Source organism: Sebastes umbrosus, chromosome 14 (genome assembly GCF_015220745.1).
Source record: "Sebastes umbrosus isolate fSebUmb1 chromosome 14, fSebUmb1.pri, whole genome shotgun sequence".
Lineage (NCBI taxonomy): Eukaryota > Metazoa > Chordata > Actinopteri > Perciformes > Sebastidae > Sebastes > Sebastes umbrosus.
In genome coordinates this window covers 4,232,971-4,258,079 of record NC_051282.1, presented here as the reverse complement: position 1 = coordinate 4,258,079, position 25,109 = coordinate 4,232,971, and the positions used below count along the sequence as shown (strand labels likewise).

General features: G+C 46.8%; 1 protein-coding gene across 2 annotated transcripts in view; it reads left to right on the top strand.

The window, feature by feature from the left end:
- Positions 1–25,109, top strand: part of jupb (junction plakoglobin b) — a 240,856-nt gene that overhangs the window by 158,125 nt on the left and 57,622 nt on the right. The window lies entirely within an intron of this gene.

Below are 25,109 nucleotides of genomic sequence, written 5' to 3'. Positions count from 1 at the left end.
CCGTTTATAGTAGAGTCTTGCGGGAGGTGTCATATCACTCAGCAGAGAGTGCCTGTTTCATTGGGGATGGTTAGCCCCGCCCCCTACACATTAGCCCCGCCCCCTTTCATAACTCATGATCCGTTTGTAGTAGAGTCTTGTGGGGGGTGTCATATCACTCAGCAGAGAGTGCCTGTTTCATTGGTGAAAGTTATGCCCGCCCCCTACACATTAGCCACGCCCCCTTTCATAACTCGTGATCCGTTTGTCGTAGAGTCTTGTGGGAGGTGTTATATCGCTCAGCAGAGAGTGCCTGTCGTAGAGCCTTGCGGCAGGCGTCGTGGCGCTCGTCAGAGTTTCGGCTTCACGGTGCCCGGCCGCGTCGGTCGGCGTCCCGCCAGCATCCTCGACGCGCAAGGGGCGAGGGCCCGTTCATCGCTGCTTGCAGCTTTAATTAGGGCCCGAGCACGAAAGTGCCAGGACCCAACGGTGTCCTGGCACGAAGTGCAAGGAACCTATTGTTTTTCTGGGGATTATTATTATTATTCTTTTTCCGCTGCGAGATCGCGTTTTTGACGACCTTAGCCATCCCCAAAACTCACGAAAAGTGGAGTATGCGTCAGAACTGGTGGGAAATTCAATGTTCTGGAGTGACTGGGCTCGGGTGTCTCCAGAGGGCTCCATAGCGCCCCCTAACGTACGCAGTTTTTCAGAGAAAGTTTCTTCGATCTTCACGAAATTCAAGTATGTCATTGCTCACGCCCTCATACCTGGATTAAATGATTTTGAGATTTCTTCGGCAAACAGGAAGTCAGCCATGTTGGACTTCCTGCGTGATTTTAGAATTTACGAACGCATATTTGAAGACTTTAGGATGCACAAAAATTTATGAAACTTTACACACACATCCAAACTAGTAATTACTTCATTTTAGTGGTGAAATTTTGCTTGGGCGTGGCATGTTGGCTCTCTAGCGCCCCCCTTATGTCTTTCAGATTTTGAACATACCTTTAGGTACTCGAAAACTCATGAAATTTGGCAAGATGATAGACACCTGTGAACTTTATTTAAATATATAGCCATTAGGCTCAGTGTGTTTAGCCGGCTCTATAGCGCCCCCTAACGCGTTGAAATTTTAACTTTGTCAAAGTTGATCCGATAATCATGAAATTTGGTATGCATATCCCACTCATCATTTGAAACATATTCCTCATTGGGTTTCATTAGCTCCGCCCACCCGGAAGTCGGCCATATTGGATTTCATGTCACTTTTAGCATTTTATAGGCCGCGTACTTTAACGAACTCCTCCTACAGATTTAATCAGATCGATTTGAAATTTGGTCAGGACCATCTTAAGACCTTGAAGATGAAAAGTTATTAAAATCGTGAGTTTTCACTTAACGAGCGGAACGTGGCGTGGCGTCCATTTTGAGCCATTCGCCATGAAACAGGCAGTTATTGTAACTCAACTGTACATAGTCCGATCTGCCCCAAATCTCTCAGGTATGATGGTGGTCCAGTACTGATGACATGTATATGAAAAATTATACTCATAGCCCCGCCCCAAGACGTTAGCCCCGCCCCCTTTCATATCTCATGAACCGTTTATAGTAGAGTCTTGCGGGGGGTGTCATATCACTCAGCCGAGAGTGCCTGTTTCATTGGGGATGGTTAGCCCCGCCCCCTACACATTAGCCCCGCCCCCTTTCATAACTCATGATCCGTTTGTAGTAGAGTCTTGTGGGGGGTGTCATATCACTCAGCAGAGAGTGCCTGTTTCATTGGTGAAAGTTATGCCCGCCCCCTACATATTAGCCACGCCCCCTTTCATAACTCGTGATCCGTTTGTCGTAGAGTCTTGTGGGAGGTGTTATATCGCTCAGCAGAGAGTGCCTGTCGTAGAGCCTTGCGGCAGGCGTCGTGGCGCTCGTCAGAGTTTCGGCTTCACGGTGCCCGGCCGCGTCGGTCGGCGTCCCGCCAGCATCCTCGACGCGCAAGGGGCGAGGGCCCGTTCATCGCTGCTTGCAGCTTTAATTATTATTCTTTTTCCGCTGCAAGATCGCGTTTTTGACGACCTTAGCCATCCCCAAAACTCACGAAAAGTGGAGTATGCGTCAGAACTGGTGGGAAATTCAATGTTCTGGAGTGACTGGGCTCGGGTGTCTCCAGAGGGCTCCATAGCGCCCCCTAACGTACGCAGTTTTTCAGAGAAAGTTTCTTCGATCTTCACGAAATTCAAGTATGTCATTGCTCACGCCCTCATACCTGGATTAAATGATTTTGAGATTTCTTCGGCAAACAGGAAGTCAGCCATGTTGGACTTCCTGCGTGATTTTAGAATTTACGAACGCATATTTGAAGACTTTAGGATGCACAAAAATTTATGAAACTTTACACACACATCCAAACTAGTAATTACTTCATTTTAGTGGTGAAATTTTGCTTGGGCGTGGCATGTTGGCTCTCTAGCGCCCCCTTATGTCTTTCAGATTTTGAACATACCTTTAGGTACTCGGAATCTCATAAAATTTGGCAAAATGATAGACACCTGTGAACTTTATGTAACTGTATAGCCATTAGGCTCAGTGTGTTTAGCCGGCTCTATAGCGCCCCCTAACGCGTTGAAATTTTAACTTTGTCAAAGTTGATCCGATATTCATGAAATTTGGTATGCATATCCCACTCATCATTTGAAACATATTCCTCATTGGGTTTCATAAGCCCCGCCCACCCAGAAGTCGGCCATATTGGATTTTATGTACGATTTTCCCAATTTTTGAGTTTTATTGGCCGCGTACTTTAACGAACTCCTCCTACAGATTTGATCAGATGGAGTTGAAATTTGGTCAGGACCATCTTAAGACCTTGAAGATGAAAAGTTATTAAAATGATGAGTGTCCACTTAACGATCGGACCGTAGCGTGGCGGCCATTTTGAGCCATTCGCCAGTTATTGTAACTCAACTGTACATAGTCCGATCTGCCCCAAATCTCTCAGGTATGATGGTGCTCCAGTACTGATGACATGTATATGAAAAATTATACTCATAGCCCCGCCCTAAGACGTTAGCCCCGCCCCCTTTCATAACTCATGAACCGTTTATAGTAGAGTCTTGTGGGATGTGTCATATCACTCAGCAGAGAGTGGGTTAACCCTAACTCAACTGTACATAGTCCGATCTGCCCCAAATTTCTCAGGTATGATAAGGGTCCAGTCCTGATTATATGTAAATGCAAAAATATAGTCATAGCCACGGCCCCTACACATTAGCCCCGCCCCCTTTCATAACTCATGATCCGTTTGTCGTAGAGTCTTGTGGGAGGTGTCATATCACTCAGCAGAGAGTGCCTGTTTCATTGGTGAAGGTTATCCCCGCCCCCTACACATTAGCCCCGCCCCCTTTCATAACTCATGATCCGTTTGTCGTAGAGTCTTGTGGGAGGTGTCATATCACTCAGCAGAGAGTGCCTGTTTCATTGGTGAAGGTTATGCCCGCCCCCTACACATTAGCCACGCCCCCTTTCATTACTCATGATCCGTTTGTCGTAGAGTCTTGTGGGAGGTGTTATATCGCTCAGCAGAGAGTGCCTGTTTCATTGGTGAAGGTTATGCCCGCCCCCTACACATTAGCCACGCCCCCCTTCATAACTTGTGAACCGCTTGTCGTAGAGCCTTGCGGCAGGCGTCGTGGCGCTCGTCAGAGTTTCGGTTTCACGGTGCCCGGCCGCGTCGGTCGGCGTCCCGCCAGCATCCCCGACGCGCAAGGGGCGAGGGCCCGTTCATCGCTGCTCGCAGCTTTAATTATTATTCTTTTTCCGCTGCAAGATCGCGTTTTTGACGACCTTAGCCATCCCCAAAACTCACGAAAAGTGGAGTATGCGTCAGAACTGGTGGGAAATTCAATGTTCTGGAGTGACTGGGCTCGGGTGTCTCCAGAGGGCTCCATAGCGCCCCCTAACGTACGCAGTTTTTCCGAGAAAGTTTCTTCGATCTTCACGAAATTCAAGTATGTCATTGCTCACGCCCTCATACCTGGATTAAATGATTTTGAGATTTCTTCGGCAAACAGGAAGTCAGCCATGTTGGACTTCCTGCGTGATTTTAGAATTTACGAACGCATATTTGAAGACTTTAGGATGCACAAAAATTTATGAAACTTTACACACACATCCAAACTAGTAATTACTTCATTTTAGTGGTGAAATTTTGCTTGGGCGTGGCATGTTGGCTCTCTAGCGCCCCCTTATGTCTTTCAGATTTTGAACATACCTTTAGGTACTCGAAAACTCATGAAATTTGGCAAGATGATAGACACCTGTGAACTTTATTTAAATATATAGCCATTAGGCTCAGTGTGTTTAGCCGGCTCTATAGCGCCCCCTAACGCGTTGAAATTTTAACTTTGTCAAAGTTGATCCGATAATCATGAAATTTGGTATGCATATCCCACTCATCATTTGAAACATATTCCTCATTGGGTTTCATTAGCTCCGCCCACCCGGAAGTCGGCCATATTGGATTTCATGTCACTTTTAGCATTTTATAGGCCGCGTACTTTAACGAACTCCTCCTACAGATTTAATCAGATCGATTTGAAATTTGGTCAGGACCATCTTAAGACCTTGAAGATGAAAAGTTATTAAAATCGTGAGTTTTCACTTAACGAGCGGAACGTGGCGTGGCGTCCATTTTGAGCCATTCGCCATGAAACAGGCAGTTATTGTAACTCAACTGTACATAGTCCGATCTGCCCCAAATCTCTCAGGTATGATGGTGGTCCAGTACTGATGACATGTATATGAAAAATTATACTCATAGCCCCGCCCCAAGACGTTAGCCCCGCCCCCTTTCATATCTCATGAACCGTTTATAGTAGAGTCTTGCGGGAGGTGTCATATCACTCAGCAGAGAGTGCCTGTTTCATTGGGGATGGTTAGCCCCGCCCCCTACACATTAGCCCCGCCCCCGTTCATAACTCATGATCCGGTTGTAGTAGAGTCTTGTGGGGGGTGTCATATCACTCAGCAGAGAGTGCCTGTTTCATTGGTGAAAGTTATGCCCGCCCCCTACACATTAGCCACGCCCCCTTTCATAACTCGTGATCCGTTTGTCGTAGAGTCTTGTGGGAGGTGTTATATCGCTCAGCAGAGAGTGCCTGTCGTAGAGCCTTGCGGCAGGCGTCGTGGCGCTCGTCAGAGTTTCGGCTTCACGGTGCCCGGCCGCGTCGGTCGGCGTCCCGCCAGCATCCTCGACGCGCAAGGGGCGAGGGCCCGTTCATCGCTGCTTGCAGCTTTAATTATTAGGGCCCGAGCACGAAAGTGCCAGGACCCAACGGTGTCCTGGCACGAAGTGCAAGGAACCTATTGTTTTTCTGGGGATTATTATTAGGGCCCGAGCACGAAAGTGCCAGGACCCAACGGTGTCCTGGCACGAAGTGCAAGGAACCTATTGTTTTTCTGGGGATTATTATTAGGGCCCGAGCACGAAAGTGCCAGGACCCAACGGTGTCCTGGCACGAAGTGCAAGGAACCTATTGTTTTTCTGGGGATTATTATTATTCTTTTTCCGCTGCAAGATCGCGTTTTTGACGACCTTAGCCATCCCCAAAACTCACGAAAAGTGGAGTATGCGTCAGAACTGGTGGGAAATTCAATGTTCTGGAGTGACTGGGCTCGGGTGTCTCCAGAGGGCTCCATAGCGCCCCCTAACGTACGCAGTTTTTCAGAGAAAGTTTCTTCGATCTTCACGAAATTCAAGTATGTCATTGCTCACGCCCTCATACCTGGATTAAATGATTTTGAGATTTCTTCGGCAAACAGGAAGTCAGCCATGTTGGACTTCCTGCGTGATTTTAGAATTTACGAACGCATATTTGAAGACTTTAGGATGCACAAAAATTTATGAAACTTTACACACACATCCAAACTAGTAATTACTTCATTTTAGTGGTGAAATTTTGCTTGGGCGTGGCATGTTGGCTCTCTAGCGCCCCCTTATGTCTTTCAGATTTTGAACATACCTTTAGGTACTCGAAAACTCATGAAATTTGGCAAGATGATAGACACCTGTGAACTTTATTTAAATATATAGCCATTAGGCTCAGTGTGTTTAGCCGGCTCTATAGCGCCCCCTAACGCGTTGAAATTTTAACTTTGTCAAAGTTGATCCGATAATCATGAAATTTGGTATGCATATCCCACTCATCATTTGAAACATATTCCTCATTGGGTTTCATTAGCTCCGCCCACCCGGAAGTCGGCCATATTGGATTTCATGTCACTTTTAGCATTTTATAGGCCGCGTACTTTAACGAACTCCTCCTACAGATTTAATCAGATCGATTTGAAATTTGGTCAGGACCATCTTAAGACCTTGAAGATGAAAAGTTATTAAAATCGTGAGTTTTCACTTAACGAGCGGAACGTGGCGTGGCGTCCATTTTGAGCCATTCGCCATGAAACAGGCAGTTATTGTAACTCAACTGTACATAGTCCGATCTGCCCCAAATCTCTCAGGTATGATGGTGGTCCAGTACTGATGACATGTATATGAAAAATTATACTCATAGCCCCGCCCCAAGACGTTAGCCCCGCCCCCTTTCATATCTCATGAACCGTTTATAGTAGAGTCTTGCGGGAGGTGTCATATCACTCAGCAGAGAGTGCCTGTTTCATTGGGGATGGTTAGCCCCGCCCCCTACACATTAGCCCCGCCCCCTTTCATAACTCATGATCCGTTTGTAGTAGAGTCTTGTGGGGGGTGTCATATCACTCAGCAGAGAGTGCCTGTTTCATTGGTGAAAGTTATGCCCGCCCCCTACACATTAGCCACGCCCCCTTTCATAACTCGTGATCCGTTTGTCGTAGAGTCTTGTGGGAGGTGTTATATCGCTCAGCAGAGAGTGCCTGTCGTAGAGCCTTGCGGCAGGCGTCGTGGCGCTCGTCAGAGTTTCGGCTTCACGGTGCCCGGCCGCGTCGGTCGGCGTCCCGCCAGCATCTTCGACGCGCAAGGGGCGAGGGCCCGTTCATCGCTGCTTGCAGCTTTAATTATTATTCTTTTTCCGCTGCGAGATCGCGTTTTTGACGACCTTAGCCATCCCCAAAACTCACGAAAAGTGGAGTATGCGTCAGAACTGGTGGGAAATTCAATGTTCTGGAGTGACTGGGCTCGGGTGTCTCCAGAGGGCTCCATAGCGCCCCCTAACGTACGCAGTTTTTCAGAGAAAGTTTCTTCGATCTTCACGAAATTCAAGTATGTCATTGCTCACGCCCTCATACCTGGATTAAATGATTTTGAGATTTCTTCGGCAAACAGGAAGTCAGCCATGTTGGACTTCCTGCGTGATTTTAGAATTTACGAACGCATATTTGAAGACTTTAGGATGCACAAAAATTTATGAAACTTTACACACACATCCAAACTAGTAATTACTTCATTTTAGTGGTGAAATTTTGCTTGGGCGTGGCATGTTGGCTCTCTAGCGCCCCCTTATGTCTTTCAGATTTTGAACATACCTTTAGGTACTCGAAAACTCATGAAATTTGGCAAGATGATAGACACCTGTGAACTTTATTTAAATATATAGCCATTAGGCTCAGTGTGTTTAGCCGGCTCTATAGCGCCCCCTAACGCGTTGAAATTTTAACTTTGTCAAAGTTGATCCGATAATCATGAAATTTGGTATGCATATCCCACTCATCATTTGAAACATATTCCTCATTGGGTTTCATTAGCTCCGCCCACCCGGAAGTCGGCCATATTGGATTTCATGTCACTTTTAGCATTTTATAGGCCGCGTACTTTAACGAACTCCTCCTACAGATTTAATCAGATCGATTTGAAATTTGGTCAGGACCATCTTAAGACCTTGAAGATGAAAAGTTATTAAAATCGTGAGTTTTCACTTAACGAGCGGAACGTGGCGTGGCGTCCATTTTGAGCCATTCGCCATGAAACAGGCAGTTATTGTAACTCAACTGTACATAGTCCGATCTGCCCCAAATCTCTCAGGTATGATGGTGGTCCAGTACTGATGACATGTATATGAAAAATTATACTCATAGCCCCGCCCCAAGACGTTAGCCCCGCCCCCTTTCATATCTCATGAACCGTTTATAGTAGAGTCTTGCGGGAGGTGTCATATCACTCAGCAGAGAGTGCCTGTTTCATTGGGGATGGTTAGCCCCGCCCCCTACACATTAGCCCCGCCCCCTTTCATAACTCATGATCCGTTTGTAGTAGAGTCTTGTGGGGGGTGTCATATCACTCAGCAGAGAGTGCCTGTTTCATTGGTGAAAGTTATGCCCGCCCCCTACACATTAGCCACGCCCCCTTTCATAACTCGTGATCCGTTTGTCGTAGAGTCTTGTGGGAGGTGTTATATCGCTCAGCAGAGAGTGCCTGTCGTAGAGCCTTGCGGCAGGCGTCGTGGCGCTCGTCAGAGTTTCGGCTTCACGGTGCCCGGCCGCGTCGGTCGGCGTCCCGCCAGCATCCTTGACGCGCAAGGGGCGAGGGCCCGTTCATCGCTGCTTGCAGCTTTAATTATTATTCTTTTTCCGCTGCAAGATCGCGTTTTTGACGACCTTAGCCATCCCCAAAACTCACGAAAAGTGGAGTATGCGTCAGAACTGGTGGGAAATTCAATGTTCTGGAGTGACTGGGCTCGGGTGTCTCCAGAGGGCTCCATAGCGCCCCCTAACGTACGCAGTTTTTCAGAGAAAGTTTCTTCGATCTTCACGAAATTCAAGTATGTCATTGCTCACGCCCTCATACCTGGATTAAATGATTTTGAGATTTCTTCGGCAAACAGGAAGTCAGCCATGTTGGACTTCCTGCGTGATTTTAGAATTTACGAACGCATATTTGAAGACTTTAGGATGCACAAAAATTTATGAAACTTTACACACACATCCAAACTAGTAATTACTTCATTTTAGTGGTGAAATTTTGCTTGGGCGTGGCATGTTGGCTCTCTAGCGCCCCCTTATGTCTTTCAGATTTTGAACATACCTTTAGGTACTCGAAAACTCATGAAATTTGGCAAGATGATAGACACCTGTGAACTTTATTTAAATATATAGCCATTAGGCTCAGTGTGTTTAGCCGGCTCTATAGCGCCCCCTAACGCGTTGAAATTTTAACTTTGTCAAAGTTGATCCGATAATCATGAAATTTGGTATGCATATCCCACTCATCATTTGAAACATATTCCTCATTGGGTTTCATTAGCTCCGCCCACCCGGAAGTCGGCCATATTGGATTTCATGTCACTTTTAGCATTTTATAGGCCGCGTACTTTAACGAACTCCTCCTACAGATTTAATCAGATCGATTTGAAATTTGGTCAGGACCATCTTAAGACCTTGAAGATGAAAAGTTATTAAAATCGTGAGTTTTCACTTAACGAGCGGAACGTGGCGTGGCGTCCATTTTGAGCCATTCGCCATGAAACAGGCAGTTATTGTAACTCAACTGTACATAGTCCGATCTGCCCCAAATCTCTCAGGTATGATGGTGGTCCAGTACTGATGACATGTATATGAAAAATTATACTCATAGCCCCGCCCCAAGACGTTAGCCCCGCCCCCTTTCATATCTCATGAACCGTTTATAGTAGAGTCTTGCGGGAGGTGTCATATCACTCAGCAGAGAGTGCCTGTTTCATTGGGGATGGTTAGCCCCGCCCCCTACACATTAGCCCCGCCCCCTTTCATAACTCATGATCCGTTTGTAGTAGAGTCTTGTGGGGGGTGTCATATCACTCAGCAGAGAGTGCCTGTTTCATTGGTGAAAGTTATGCCCGCCCCCTACACATTAGCCACGCCCCCTTTCATAACTCGTGATCCGTTTGTCGTAGAGTCTTGTGGGAGGTGTTATATCGCTCAGCAGAGAGTGCCTGTCGTAGAGCCTTGCGGCAGGCGTCGTGGCGCTCGTCAGAGTTTCGGCTTCACGGTGCCCGGCCGTGTCGGTCGGCGTCCCGCCAGCATCCTCGACGCGCAAGGGGCGAGGGCCCGTTCATCGCTGCTTGCAGCTTTAATTATTCTTTTTCCGCTGCAAGATCGCGTTTTTGACGACCTTAGCCATCCCCAAAACTCACGAAAAGTGGAGTATGCGTCAGAACTGGTGGGAAATTCAATGTTCTGGAGTGACTGGGCTCGGGTGTCTCCAGAGGGCTCCATAGCGCCCCCTAACGTACGCAGTTTTTCAGAGAAAGTTTCTTCGATCTTCACGAAATTCAAGTATGTCATTGCTCACGCCCTCATACCTGGATTAAATGATTTTGAGATTTCTTCGGCAAACAGGAAGTCAGCCATGTTGGACTTCCTGCGTGATTTTAGAATTTACGAACGCATATTTGAAGACTTTAGGATGCACAAAAATTTATGAAACTTTACACGCACATCCAAACTAGTAATTACTTAATTTTAGTGGTGAAATTTTGCTTGGGCGTGGCATGTTGGCTCTCTAGCGCCCCCTTATGTCTTTCAGATTTTGAACATACCTTTAGGTACTCGAAAACTCATGAAATTTGGCAAGATGATAGACACCTGTGAACTTTATTTAAATATATAGCCATTAGGCTCAGTGTGTTTAGCCGGCTCTATAGCGCCCCCTAACGCGTTGAAATTTTAACTTTGTCAAAGTTGATCCGATAATCATGAAATTTGGTATGCATATCCCACTCATCATTTGAAACATATTCCTCATTGGGTTTCATAAGCCCCGCCCACCCAGAAGTCGGCCATATTGGATTTTATGTACGATTTTCCCAATTTTTGAGTTTTATTGGCCGCGTACTTTAACGAACTCCTCCTACAGATTTGATCAGATGGAGTTGAAATTTGGTCAGGACCATCTTAAGACCTTGAAGATGAAAAGTTATTAAAATGATGAGTGTCCACTTAACGATCGGACCGTAGCGTGGCGGCCATTTTGAGCCATTCGCCAGTTATTGTAACTCAACTGTACATAGTCCGATCTGCCCCAAATCTCTCAGGTATGATGGTGCTCCAGTACTGATGACATGTATATGAAAAATTATACTCATAGCCCCGCCCTAAGACGTTAGCCCCGCCCCCTTTCATAACTCATGAACCGTTTATAGTAGAGTCTTGTGGGATGTGTCATATCACTCAGCAGAGAGTGGGTTAACCCTAACTCAACTGTACATAGTCCGATCTGCCCCACATTTCTCAGGTATGATAAGGGTCCAGTCCTGATTATATGTAAATGCAAAAATATAGTCATAGCCACGGCCCCTACACATTAGCCCCGCCCCCTTTCATAACTCATGATCCGTTTGTCGTAGAGTCTTGTGGGAGGTGTCATATCACTCAGCAGAGAGTGCCTGTTTCATTGGTGAAGGTTATCCCCGCCCCCTACACATTAGCCCCGCCCCCTTTCATAACTCATGATCCGTTTGTCGTAGAGTCTTGTGGGAGGTGTCATATCACTCAGCAGAGAGTGCCTGTTTCATTGGTGAAGGTTATGCCCGCCCCCTACACATTAGCCACGCCCCCTTTCATTACTCATGATCCGTTTGTCGTAGAGTCTTGTGGGAGGTGTTATATCGCTCAGCAGAGAGTGCCTGTTTCATTGGTGAAGGTTATGCCCGCCCCCTACACATTAGCCACGCCCCCCTTCATAACTTGTGAACCGCTTGTCGTAGAGCCTTGCGGCAGGCGTCGTGGCGCTCGTCAGAGTTTCGGCTTCACGGTGCCCGGCCGCGTCGGTCGGCGTCCCGCCAGCATCCCCGACGCGCAAGGGGCGAGGGCCCGTTCATCGCTGCTTGCAGCTTTAATTAGGGCCCGAGCACGAAAGTGCCAGGACCCAACGGTGTCCTGGCACGAAGTGCAAGGAACCTATTGTTTTTCTGGGGATTATTATTATTATTAGGGCCCGAGCACGAAAGTGCCAGGACCCAACGGTGTCCTGGCACGAAGTGCAAGGAACCTATTGTTTTTCTGGGGATTATTATTATTATTATTTTTCCGCTGCGAGATCGCGTTTTTGACGACCTTAGCCATCCCCAAAACTCACGAAAAGTGGAGTATGCGTCAGAACTGGTGGGAAATTCAATGTTCTGGAGTGACTGGGCTCGGGTGTCTCCAGAGGGCTCCATAGCGCCCCCTAACGTACGCAGTTTTTCAGAGAAAGTTTCTTCGATCTTCACGAAATTCAAGTATGTCATTGCTCACGCCCTCATACCTGGATTAAATGATTTTGAGATTTCTTCGGCAAACAGGAAGTCAGCCATGTTGGACTTCCTGCGTGATTTTAGAATTTACGAACGCATATTTGAAGACTTTAGGATGCACAAAAATTTATGAAACTTTACACACACATCCAAACTAGTAATTACTTCATTTTAGTGGTGAAATTTTGCTTGGGCGTGGCATGTTGGCTCTCTAGCGCCCCCTTATGTCTTTCAGATTTTGAACATACCTTTAGGTACTCGAAAACTCATGAAATTTGGCAAGATGATAGACACCTGTGAACTTTATTTAAATATATAGCCATTAGGCTCAGTGTGTTTAGCCGGCTCTATAGCGCCCCCTAACGCGTTGAAATTTTAACTTTGTCAAAGTTGATCCGATAATCATGAAATTTGGTATGCATATCCCACTCATCATTTGAAACATATTCCTCATTGGGTTTCATTAGCTCCGCCCACCCGGAAGTCGGCCATATTGGATTTCATGTCACTTTTAGCATTTTATAGGCCGCGTACTTTAACGAACTCCTCCTACAGATTTAATCAGATCGATTTGAAATTTGGTCAGGACCATCTTAAGACCTTGAAGATGAAAAGTTATTAAAATCGTGAGTTTTCACTTAACGAGCGGAACGTGGCGTGGCGTCCATTTTGAGCCATTCGCCATGAAACAGGCAGTTATTGTAACTCAACTGTACATAGTCCGATCTGCCCCAAATCTCTCAGGTATGATGGTGGTCCAGTACTGATGACATGTATATGAAAAATTATACTCATAGCCCCGCCCCAAGACGTTAGCCCCGCCCCCATTCATATCTCATGAACCGTTTATAGTAGAGTCTTGCGGGAGGTGTCATATCACTCAGCAGAGAGTGCCTGTTTCATTGGGGATGGTTAGCCCCGCCCCCTACACATTAGCCCCGCCCCCTTTCATAACTCATGATCCGTTTGTAGTAGAGTCTTGTGGGGGGTGTCATATCACTCAGCAGAGAGTGCCTGTTTCATTGGTGAAAGTTATGCCCGCCCCCTACACATTAGCCACGCCCCCTTTCATAACTCGTGATCCGTTTGTCGTAGAGTCTTGTGGGAGGTGTTATATCGCTCAGCAGAGAGTGCCTGTCGTAGAGCCTTGCGGCAGGCGTCGTGGCGCTCGTCAGAGTTTCGGCTTCACGGTGCCCGGCCGCGTCGGTCGGCGTCCCGCCAGCATCCCCGACGCGCACGGGGCGAGGGCCCGTTCATCGCTGCTTGCAGCTTTAATTAGGGCCCGAGCACGAAAGTGCCAGGACCCAACGGTGTCCTGGCACGAAGTGCAAGGAACCTATTGTTTTTCTGGGATTATTATTATTATTCTTTTTCCGCTGGTAGATCGCGTTTTTGACGACCTTAGCCATCCCCAAAACTCACGAAAAGTGGAGTATGCGTCAGAACTGGTGGGAAATTCAATGTTCTGGAGTGACTGGGCTCGGGTGTCTCCAGAGGGCTCCATAGCGCCCCCTAACGTACGCAGTTTTTCAGAGAAAGTTTCTTCGATCTTCACGAAATTCAAGTATGTCATTGCTCACGCCCTCATACCTGGATTAAATGATTTTGAGATTTCTTCGGCAAACAGGAAGTCAGCCATGTTGGACTTCCTGCGTGATTTTAGAATTTACGAACGCATATTTGAAGACTTTAGGATGCACAAAAATTTATGAAACTTTACACACACATCCAAACTAGTAATTACTTCATTTTAGTGGTGAAATTTTGCTTGGGCGTGGCATGTTGGCTCTCTAGCGCCCCCTTATGTCTTTCAGATTTTGAACATACCTTTAGGTACTCGAAAACTCATGAAATTTGGCAAGATGATACACACCTGTGAACTTTATTTAAATATATAGCCATTAGGCTCAGTGTGTTTAGCCGGCTCTATAGCGCCCCCTAACGCGTTGAAATTTTAACTTTGTCAAAGTTGATCCGATAATCATGAAATTTGGTATGCATATCCCACTCATCATTTGAAACATATTCCTCATTGGGTTTCATTAGCTCCGCCCACCCGGAAGTCGGCCATATTGGATTTCATGTCACTTTTAGCATTTTATAGGCCGCGTACTTTAACGAACTCCTCCTACAGATTTAATCAGATCGATTTGAAATTTGGTCAGGACCATCTTAAGACCTTGAAGATGAAAAGTTATTAAAATCGTGAGTTTTCACTTAACGAGCGGAACGTGGCGTGGCGTCCATTTTGAGCCATTCGCCATGAAACAGGCAGTTATTGTAACTCAACTGTACATAGTCCGATCTGCCCCAAATCTCTCAGGTATGATGGTGGTCCAGTACTGATGACATGTATATGAAAAATTATACTCATAGCCCCGCCCCAAGACGTTAGCCCCGCCCCCTTTCATATCTCATGAACCGTTTATAGTAGAGTCTTGCGGGAGGTGTCATATCACTCAGCAGAGAGTGCCTGTTTCATTGGGGATGGTTAGCCCCGCCCCCTACACATTAGCCCCGCCCCCTTTCATAACTCATGATCCGTTTGTAGTAGAGTCTTGTGGGGGGTGTCATATCACTCAGCAGAGAGTGCCTGTTTCATTGGTGAAAGTTATGCCCGCCCCCTACACATTAGCCACGCCCCCTTTCATAACTCGTGATCCGTTTGTCGTAGAGTCTTGTGGGAGGTGTTATATCGCTCAGCAGAGAGTGCCTGTCGTAGAGCCTTGCGGCAGGCGTCGTGGCGCTCGTCAGAGTTTCGGCTTCACGGTGCCCGGCCGCGTCGGTCGGCGTCCCGCCAGCATCCTCGACGCGCAAGGGGCGAGGGCCCGTTCATCGCTGCTTGCAGCTTTAATTAGGGCCCGAGCACGAAAGTGCCAGGACCCAACGGTGTCCTGGCACGAAGTGCAAGGAACCTATTGTTTTTCTGGGGATTATTATTATTATTCTTTTTCCGCTGGTAGATCGCGTTTTTGACGACCTTAGCCATCCCCAAAACTCACGAAAAGTGGAGTATGCGTCAGAACTGGTGGGAAATTCAATGTTCTGGAGTGACTGGGCTCGGGTTTCTCCAGGGGGCTCCATAGCGCCCCCTAACGTACGCAGTTTTTCCGAGAAAGTTTCTTCGATCTTCACGAAATTCAAGTATGTCATTGCTCACGCCCTCATACCTGGATTAAATGATTTTGAGATTTCTTCGGCCAACAGGAAGTCAGCCATGTTGGACTTCCTGCGTGATTTTAGAATTTACGAACGCATATTTGAAGACTTTAGGATGCACAAAAAATAATGAAACTTTACACGCACATCCAAACTCGTAATTAGTTTATTTTAGTGGTGAAATTTTGCTTGGGCGTCGCATGTTGGCTCTCTAGCGCCCCCTTATGTCTTTCAGATTTTGAACATACCTTTAGGTACTCGAAAACTCATGAAATTTGGCAAAATGATAGACACCTGTGAACTTTATTTAAATGTATAGCCATTAGGCTCAGTGTGTTTAGCCGGCTCTATAGCGCCCCCTAACGCGTTGAAATTTTAACTTTGTCAAAGTTGATCCGATATTCATGAAATTTGGTATGCATATCCCACTCATCATTTGAAACATATTCCTCATTGGATTTCATTAGCTCCGCCCACCCGGAAGTCGGCCATATTGGATTTCATGTCACTTTTAGCGTTTTATAGGCCGCGTACTTTAACGAACTCCTCCTACAGATTTAATCAGATCGAGTTGAAATTTGGTCAGGACCATCTTAAGACCTTGAGGATGAAAAGTTATTAAAATCGTGAGTTTTCACTTAACGAGCGGACCGTGGCGTGGCGGCCATTTTGAGCCATTCGCCATGAAACAGGCAGTTATTGTAACTCAACTGTACATAGTCCGATCTGCCCCAAATCTCTCAGGTATGATGGTGCTCCAGTACTGATGACATGTATATGAAAAATTATACTCATAGCCCCGCCCCAAGACGTTAGCCCCGCCCCCTTTCATATCTCATGAACCGTTTGTCGTAGAGTCTTGCGGGAGGTGTCATATCACTCAGCAGAGAGTGCCTGTTTCATTGGTGAAGGTTATCCCCGCCCCCTACACATTAGCCACGCCCCCTTTCATAACTCATGATCCGTTTGTCGTAGAGTCTTGTGGGATGTCTCATATCACTCAGCAGAGAGTGGGTTAACCCTAACTCAACTGTACATAGTTCGATCTGCCCCAAATTTCTCAGGTATGATAAGGGTCCAGTCCTGATTATATGTAAATGCAAAAATATAGTCATAGCCCCGCCCCCTTTCATAACTCATGAACCGTTTGTCGTACAGGCTTATGGGAGGTGTCATATCACTCAGCAGAGAGTTCCTGTTTTATTGGTTAAGGTTAGCCCCGCCCCCTACACATAGCACCGCCCCCTTTCATAACTCATGAACCGTTTGTCGTAGAGTCTTGTGGGAGGTGTCATATCACTCAGCAGAGAGTGCCTGTTAAGTTGGTATTGTTATCCCCGCTCCCTATACATTAGCCCCGCCCCCTTTCATATCTCATGAACCGTTTATAGTAGAGTCTTGTGGGAGGTGTCATATCACTCAGCAGAGAGTGCCTGTTTCATTGGTGAAAGTTATGCCCGCCCCCTACACATTAGCCACGCCCCCTTTCATAACTCATGATCTGTTTGTCGTAAAGTCTTGTGGGAGGTGTTATATCACTCAGCAGAGAGTGCCTGTTAAGTTGGTGTTGTTATCCCCGCCTCCTACACATTAGCCACGCCCCCCTTCATAACTCGTGAACCGCTTGTCGTAGAGCCTTGCGGCAGGTGTCGTGGTGCTCGTCAGAGTTTCGGCTTCACGGTGCCCGGCCGCGTCGGTCGGCGTCCCGCCAGCATCCCCGACGCGCAAGTAGGGGCGAGGGCCCGTTCATCGCTGCTTGCAGCTTTAATTATTATTCTTTTTCCGCTGCAAGATCGCGTTTTTGACGACCTTAGCCATCCCCAAAACTCACGAAAAGTGGAGTATGCGTCAGAACTGGTGGGAAATTCAATGTTCTGGAGTGACTGGGCTCGGGTGTCTCCAGAGGGCTCCATAGCGCCCCCTAACGTACGCAGTTTTTCAGAGAAAGTTTCTTCGATCTTCACGAAATTCAAGTATGTCATTGCTCACGCCCTCATACCTGGATTAAATGATTTTGAGATTTCTTCGGCAAACAGGAAGTCAGCCATGTTGGACTTCCTGCGTGATTTTAGAATTTACGAACGCATATTTGAAGACTTTAGGATGCACAAAAATTTATGAAACTTTACACACACATCCAAACTAGTAATTACTTCATTTTAGTGGTGAAATTTTGCTTGGGCGTGGCATGTTGGCTCTCTAGCGCCCCCTTATGTCTTTCAGATTTTGAACATACCTTTAGGTACTCGAAAACTCATGAAATTTGGCAAGATGATAGACACCTGTGAACTTTATTTAAATATATAGCCATTAGGCTCAGTGTGTTTAGCCGGCTCTATAGCGCCCCCTAACGCGTTGAAATTTTAACTTTGTCAAAGTTGATCCGATAATCATGAAATTTGGTATGCATATCCCACTCATCATTTGAAACATATTCCTCATTGGGTTTCATTAGCTCCGCCCACCCGGAAGTCGGCCATATTGGATTTCATGTCACTTTTAGCATTTTATAGGCCGCGTACTTTAACGAACTCCTCCTACAGATTTAATCAGATCGATTTGAAATTTGGTCAGGACCATCTTAAGACCTTGAAGATGAAAAGTTATTAAAATCGTGAGTTTTCACTTAACGAGCGGAACGTGGCGTGGCGTCCATTTTGAGCCATTCGCCATGAAACAGGCAGTTATTGTAACTCAACTGTACATAGTCCGATCTGCCCCAAATCTCTCAGGTATGATGGTGGTCCAGTACTGATGACATGTATATGAAAAATTATACTCATAGCCCCGCCCCAAGACGTTAGCCCCGCCCCCTTTCATATCTCATGAACCGTTTATAGTAGAGTCTTGCGGGAGATGTCATATCACTCAGCAGAGAGTGCCTGTTTCATTGGGGATGGTTAGCCCCGCCCCCTACACATTAGCCCCGCCCCCTTTCATAACTCATGATCCGTTTGTAGTAGAGTCTTGTGGGGGGTGTCATATCACTCAGCAGAGAGTGCCTGTTTCATTGGTGAAAGTTATGCCCGCCCCCTACACATTAGCCACGCCCCCTTTCATAACTCGTGATCCGTTTGTCGTAGAGTCTTGTGGGAGGTGTTATATCGCTCAGCAGAGAGTGCCTGTCGTAGAGCCTTGCGGCAGGCGTCGTGGCGCTCGTCAGAGTTTCGGCTTCACGGTGCCCGGCCGCGTCGGTCAGCGTCCCGCCAGCATCCTCGACGCGCAAGGGGCGAGGGCCCGTTCATCGCTGCTTGCAGCTTTAATTATTATTCTTTTTCCGCTGCAAGATCGCGTTTTTGACGACCTTAGCCATCCCCAAAACTCACGAAAAGTGGAGTATGCGTCAGAACTGGTGGGAAATTCAATGTTCTGGAGTGACTGGGCTCGGGTGTCTCCAGAGGGCTCCATAGCGCCCCCTAACGTACGCAGTTTTTCAGAGAAAGTTTCTTCGATCTTCACGAAATTCAAGTATGTCATTGCTCACGCCCTCATACCTGGATTAAATGATTTTGAGATTTCTTCGGCAAACAGGAAGTCAGCCATGTTGGACTTCCTGCGTGATTTTAGAATTTACGAACGCATATTTGAAGACTTTAGGATGCACAAAAATTTATGAAACTTTACACACACATCCAAACTAGTAATTACTTCATTTTAGTGGTGAAATTTTGCTTGGGCGTGGCATGTTGGCTCTCTAGCGCCCCCTTATGTCTTTCAGATTTTGAACATACCTTTAGGTACTCGAAAACTCATGAAATTTGGCAAGATGATAGACACCTGTGAACTTTATTTAAATATATAGCCATTAGGCTCAGTGTGTTTAGCCGGCTCTATAGCGCCCCCTAACGCGTTGAAATTTTAACTTTGTCAAAGTTGATCCGATAATCATGAAATTTGGTATGCATATCCCACTCATCATTTGAAACATATTCCTCATTGGGTTTCATTAGCTCCGCCCACCCGGAAGTCGGCCATATTGGATTTCATGTCACTTTTAGCATTTTATAGGCCGCGTACTTTAACGAACTCCTCCTACAGATTTAATCAGATCGATTTGAAATTTGGTCAGGACCATCTTAAGACCTTGAAGATGAAAAGTTATTAAAATCGTGAGTTTTCACTTAACGAGCGGAACGTGGCGTGGCGTCCATTTTGAGCCATTCACCATGAAACAGGCAGTTATTGTAACTCAACTGTACATAGTCCGATCTGCCCCAAATCTCTCAGGTATGATGGTGGTCCAGTACTGATGACATGTATATGAAAAATTATACTCATAGCCCCGCCCCAAGAAGTTAGCCCCGCCCCCTTTCATATCTCATGAACCGGTTATAGTAGAGTCTTGCGGGAGGTGTCATATCACTCAGCAGAGAGTGCCAGTTTCATTGGGGATGGTTAGCCCCGCCCCCTACACATTAGCCCCGCCCCCTTTCATAACTCATGATCCGTTTGTAGTAGAGTCTTGTGGGGGGTGTCATATCACTCAGCAGAGAGTGCCTGTTTCATTGGTGAAAGTTATGCCCGCCCCCTACACATTAGCCACGCCCCCTTTCATAACTCGTGATCCGTTTGTCGTAGAGTCTTGTGGGAGGTGTTATATCGCTCAGCAGAGAGTGCCTGTCGTAGAGCCTTGCGGCAGGCGTCGTGGCGCTCGTCAGAGTTTCGGCTTCACGGTGCCCGGCCGCGTCGGTCGGCGTCCCGCCAGCATCCTCGACGCGCAAGGGGCGAGGGCCCGTTCATCGCTGCTTGCAGCTTTAATTAGGGCCCGAGCACGAAAGTGCCAGGACCCAACGGTGTCCTGGCACGAAGTGCAAGGAACCTATTGTTTTTCTGGGGATTATTATTATTATTATTCTTTTTCCGCTGGTAGATCGCGTTTTTGACGACCTTAGCCATCCCCAAAACTCACGAAAAGTGGAGTATGCGTCAGAACTGGTGGGAAATTCAATGTTCTGGAGTGACTGGGCTCGGGTGTCTCCAGAGGGCTCCATAGCGCCCCCTAACGTACGCAGTTCTTCAGAGAAAGTTTCTTCGATCTTCACGAAATTCAAGTATGTCATTGCTCACGCCCTCATACCTGGATTAAATGATTTTGAGATTTCTTCGGCAAACAGGAAGTCAGCCATGTTGGACTTCCTGCGTGATTTTAGAATTTACGAACGCATATTTGAAGACTTTAGGATGCACAAAAATTTATGAAACTTTACACACACATCCAAACTAGTAATTACTTCATTTTAGTGGTGAAATTTTGCTTGGGCGTGGCATGTTGGCTCTCTAGCGCCCCCTTATGTCTTTCAGATTTTGAACATACCTTTAGGTACTCGAAAACTCATGAAATTTGGCAAGATGATAGACACCTGTGAACTTTATTTAAATATATAGCCATTAGGCTCAGTGTGTTTAGCCGGCTCTATAGCGCCCCCTAACGCGTTGAAATTTTAACTTTGTCAAAGTTGATCCGATAATCATGAAATTTGGTATGCATATCCCACTCATCATTTGAAACATATTCCTCATTGGGTTTCATTAGCTCCGCCCACCCGGAAGTCGGCCATATTGGATTTCATGTCACTTTTAGCATTTTATAGGCCGCGTACTTTAACGAACTCCTCCTACAGATTTAATCAGATCGATTTGAAATTTGGTCAGGACCATCTTAAGACCTTGAAGATGAAAAGTTATTAAAATCGTGAGTTTTCACTTAACGAGCGGAACGTGGCGTGGCGTCCATTTTGAGCCATTCGCCATGAAACAGGCAGTTATTGTAACTCAACTGTACATAGTCCGATCTGCCCCAAATCTCTCAGGTATGATGGTGGTCCAGTACTGATGACATGTATATGAAAAATTATACTCATAGCCCCTCCCACGACGTTAGCCCCGCCCCCTTTCATATCTCATGAACCGTTTATAGTAGAGTCTTGCGGGAGGTGTCATATCACTCAGCAGAGAGTGCCTGTTTCATTGGGGATGGTTAGCCCCGCCCCCTACACATTAGCCCCGCCCCCTTTCATAACACATGATCCGTTTGTAGTAGAGTCTTGTGGGGGGTGTCATATCACTCAGCAGAGAGTGCCTGTTTCATTGGTGAAAGTTATGCCCGCCCCCTACACATTAGCCACGCCCCCTTTCATAACTCGTGATCCGTTTGTCGTAGAGTCTTGTGGGAGGTGTTATATCGCTCAGCAGAGAGTGCCTGTCGTAGAGCCTTGCGGCAGGCGTCGTGGCGCTCGTCAGAGTTTCGGCTTCACGGTGCCCGGCCGCGTCGGTCGGCGTCCCGCCAGCATCCTCGACGCGCAAGGGGCGAGGGCCCGTTCATCGCTGCTTGCAGCTTTAATTAGGGCCCGAGCACGAAAGTGCCAGGACCCAACGGTGTCCTGGCACGAAGTGCAAGGAACCTATTGTTTTTCTGGGGATTATTATTATTATTCTTTTTCCGCTGCAAGATCGCGTTTTTGACGACCTTAGCCATCCCCAAAACTCACGAAAAGTGGAGTATGCGTCAGAACTGGTGGGAAATTCAATGTTCTGGAGTGACTGGGCTCGGGTGTCTCCAGAGGGCTCCATAGCGCCCCCTAACGTACGCAGTTTTTCAGAGAAAGTTTCTTCGATCTTCACGAAATTCAAGTATGTCATTGCTCACGCCCTCATACCTGGATTAAATGATTTTGAGATTTCTTCGGCAAACAGGAAGTCAGCCATGTTGGACTTCCTGCGTGATTTTAGAATTTACGAACGCATATTTGAAGACTTTAGGATGCACAAAAATTTATGAAACTTTACACACACATCCAAACTAGTAATTACTTCATTTTAGTGGTGAAATTTTGCTTGGGCGTGGCATGTTGGCTCTCTAGCGCCCCCTTATGTCTTTCAGATTTTGAACATACCTTTAGGTACTCGAAAACTCATGAAATTTGGCAAGATGATAGACACCTGTGAACTTTATTTAAATATATAGCCATTAGGCTCAGTGTGTTTAGCCGGCTCTATAGCGCCCCCTAACGCGTTGAAATTTTAACTTTGTCAAAGTTGATCCGATAATCATGAAATTTGGTATGCATATCCCACTCATCATTTGAAACATATTCCTCATTGGGTTTCATTAGCTCCGCCCACCCGGAAGTCGGCCATATTGGATTTCATGTCACTTTTAGCATTTTATAGGCCGCGTACTTTAACGAACTCCTCCTACAGATTTAATCAGATCGATTTGAAATTTGGTCAGGACCATCTTAAGACCTTGAAGATGAAAAGTTATTAAAATCGTGAGTTTTCACTTAACGAGCGGAACGTGGCGTGGCGTCCATTTTGAGCCATTCGCCATGAAACAGGCAGTTATTGTAACTCAACTGTACATAGTCCGATCTGCCCCAAATCTCTCAGGTATGATGGTGGTCCAGTACTGATGACATGTATATGAAAAATTATACTCATAGCCCCGCCCCAAGACGTTAGCCCCGCCCCCTTTCATATCTCATGAACCGTTTATAGTAGAGTCTTGCGGGAGGTGTCATATCACTCAGCAGAGAGTGCCTGTTTCATTGGGGATGGTTAGCCCCGCCCCCTACACATTAGCCCCGCCCCCTTTCATAACTCATGATCCGTTTGTAGTAGAGTCTTGTGGGGGGTGTCATATCACTCAGCAGAGAGTGCCTGTTTCATTGGTGAAAGTTATGCCCGCCCCCTACACATTAGCCACGCCCCCTTTCATAACTCGTGATCCGTTTGTCGTAGAGTCTTGTGGGAGGTGTTATATCGCTCAGCAGAGAGTGCCTGTCGTAGAGCCTTGCGGCAGGCGTCGTGGCGCTCGTCAGAGTTTCGGCTTCACGGTGCCCGGCCGCGTCGGTCGGCGTCCCGCCAGCATCCTTGACGCGCAAGGGGCGAGGGCCCGTTCATCGCTGCTTGCAGCTTTAATTATTATTCTTTTTCCGCTGGTAGATCGCGTTTTTGACGACCTTAGCCATCCCCAAAACTCACGAAAAGTGGAGTATGCGTCAGAACTGGTGGGAAATTCAATGTTCTGGAGTGACTGGGCTCGGGTGTCTCCAGAGGGCTCCATAGCGCCCCCTAACGTACGCAGTTTTTCAGAGAAAGTTTCTTCGATCTTCACGAAATTCAAGTATGTCATTGCTCACGCCCTCATACCTGGATTAAATGATTTTGAGATTTCTTCGGCAAACAGGAAGTCAGCCATGTTGGACTTCCTGCGTGATTTTAGAATTTACGAACGCATATTTGAAGACTTTAGGATGCACAAAAATTTATGAAACTTTACACACACATCCAAACTAGTAATTACTTCATTTTAGTGGTGAAATTTTGCTTGGGCGTGGCATGTTGGCTCTCTAGCGCCCCCTTATGTCTTTCAGATTTTGAACATACCTTTAGGTACTCGAAAACTCATGAAATTTGGCAAGATGATACACACCTGTGAACTTTATTTAAATATATAGCCATTAGGCTCAGTGTGTTTAGCCGGCTCTATAGCGCCCCCTAAAGCGTTGAAATTTTAACTTTGTCAAAGTTGATCCGATAATCATGAAATTTGGTATGCATATCCCACTCATCATTTGAAACATATTCCTCATTGGGTTTCATTAGCTCCGCCCACCCGGAAGTCGGCCATATTGGATTTCATGTCACTTTTAGCATTTTATAGGCCGCGTACTTTAACGAACTCCTCCTACAGATTTAATCAGATCGATTTGAAATTTGGTCAGGACCATCTTAAGACCTTGAAGATGAAAAGTTATTAAAATCGTGAGTTTTCACTTAACGAGCGGAACGTGGCGTGGCGTCCATTTTGAGCCATTCGCCATGAAACAGGCAGTTATTGTAACTCAACTGTACATAGTCCGATCTGCCCCAAATCTCTCAGGTATGATGGTGGTCCAGTACTGATGACATGTATATGAAAAATTATACTCATAGCCCCGCCCCAAGACGTTAGCCCCGCCCCCTTTCATATCTCATGAACCGTTTATAGTAGAGTCTTGCGGGAGGTGTCATATCACTCAGCAGAGAGTGCCTGTTTCATTGGGGATGGTTAGCCCCGCCCCCTACACATTAGCCCCGCCCCCTTTCATAACTCATGATCCGTTTGTAGTAGAGTCTTGTGGGGGGTGTCATATCACTCAGCAGAGAGTGCCTGTTTCATTGGTGAAAGTTATGCCCGCCCCCTACACATTAGCCACGCCCCCTTTCATAACTCGTGATCCGTTTGTCGTAGAGTCTTGTGGGAGGTGTTATATCGCTCAGCAGAGAGTGCCTGTCGTAGAGCCTTGCGGCAGGCGTCGTGGCGCTCGTCAGAGTTTCGGCTTCACGGTGCCCGGCCGCGTCGGTCGGCGTCCCGCCAGCATCCTCGACGCGCAAGGGGCGAGGGCCCGTTCATCGCTGCTTGCAGCTTTAATTAGGGCCCGAGCACGAAAGTGCCAGGACCCAACGGTGTCCTGGCACGAAGTGCAAGGAACCTATTGTTTTTCTGGGGATTATTATTAGGGCCCGAGCACGAAAGTGCCAGGACCCAACGGTGTCCTGGCACGAAGTGCAAGGAACCTATTGTTTTTCTGGGGATTATTATTATTATTATTATTATTATTCTTTTTCCGCTGCAAGATCGCGTTTTTGACGACCTTAGCCATCCCCAAAACTCACGAAAAGTGGAGTATGCGTCAGAACTGGTGGGAAATTCAATGTTCTGGAGTGACTGGGCTCGGGTGTCTCCAGAGGGCTCCATAGCGCCCCCTAACGTACGCAGTTTTTCAGAGA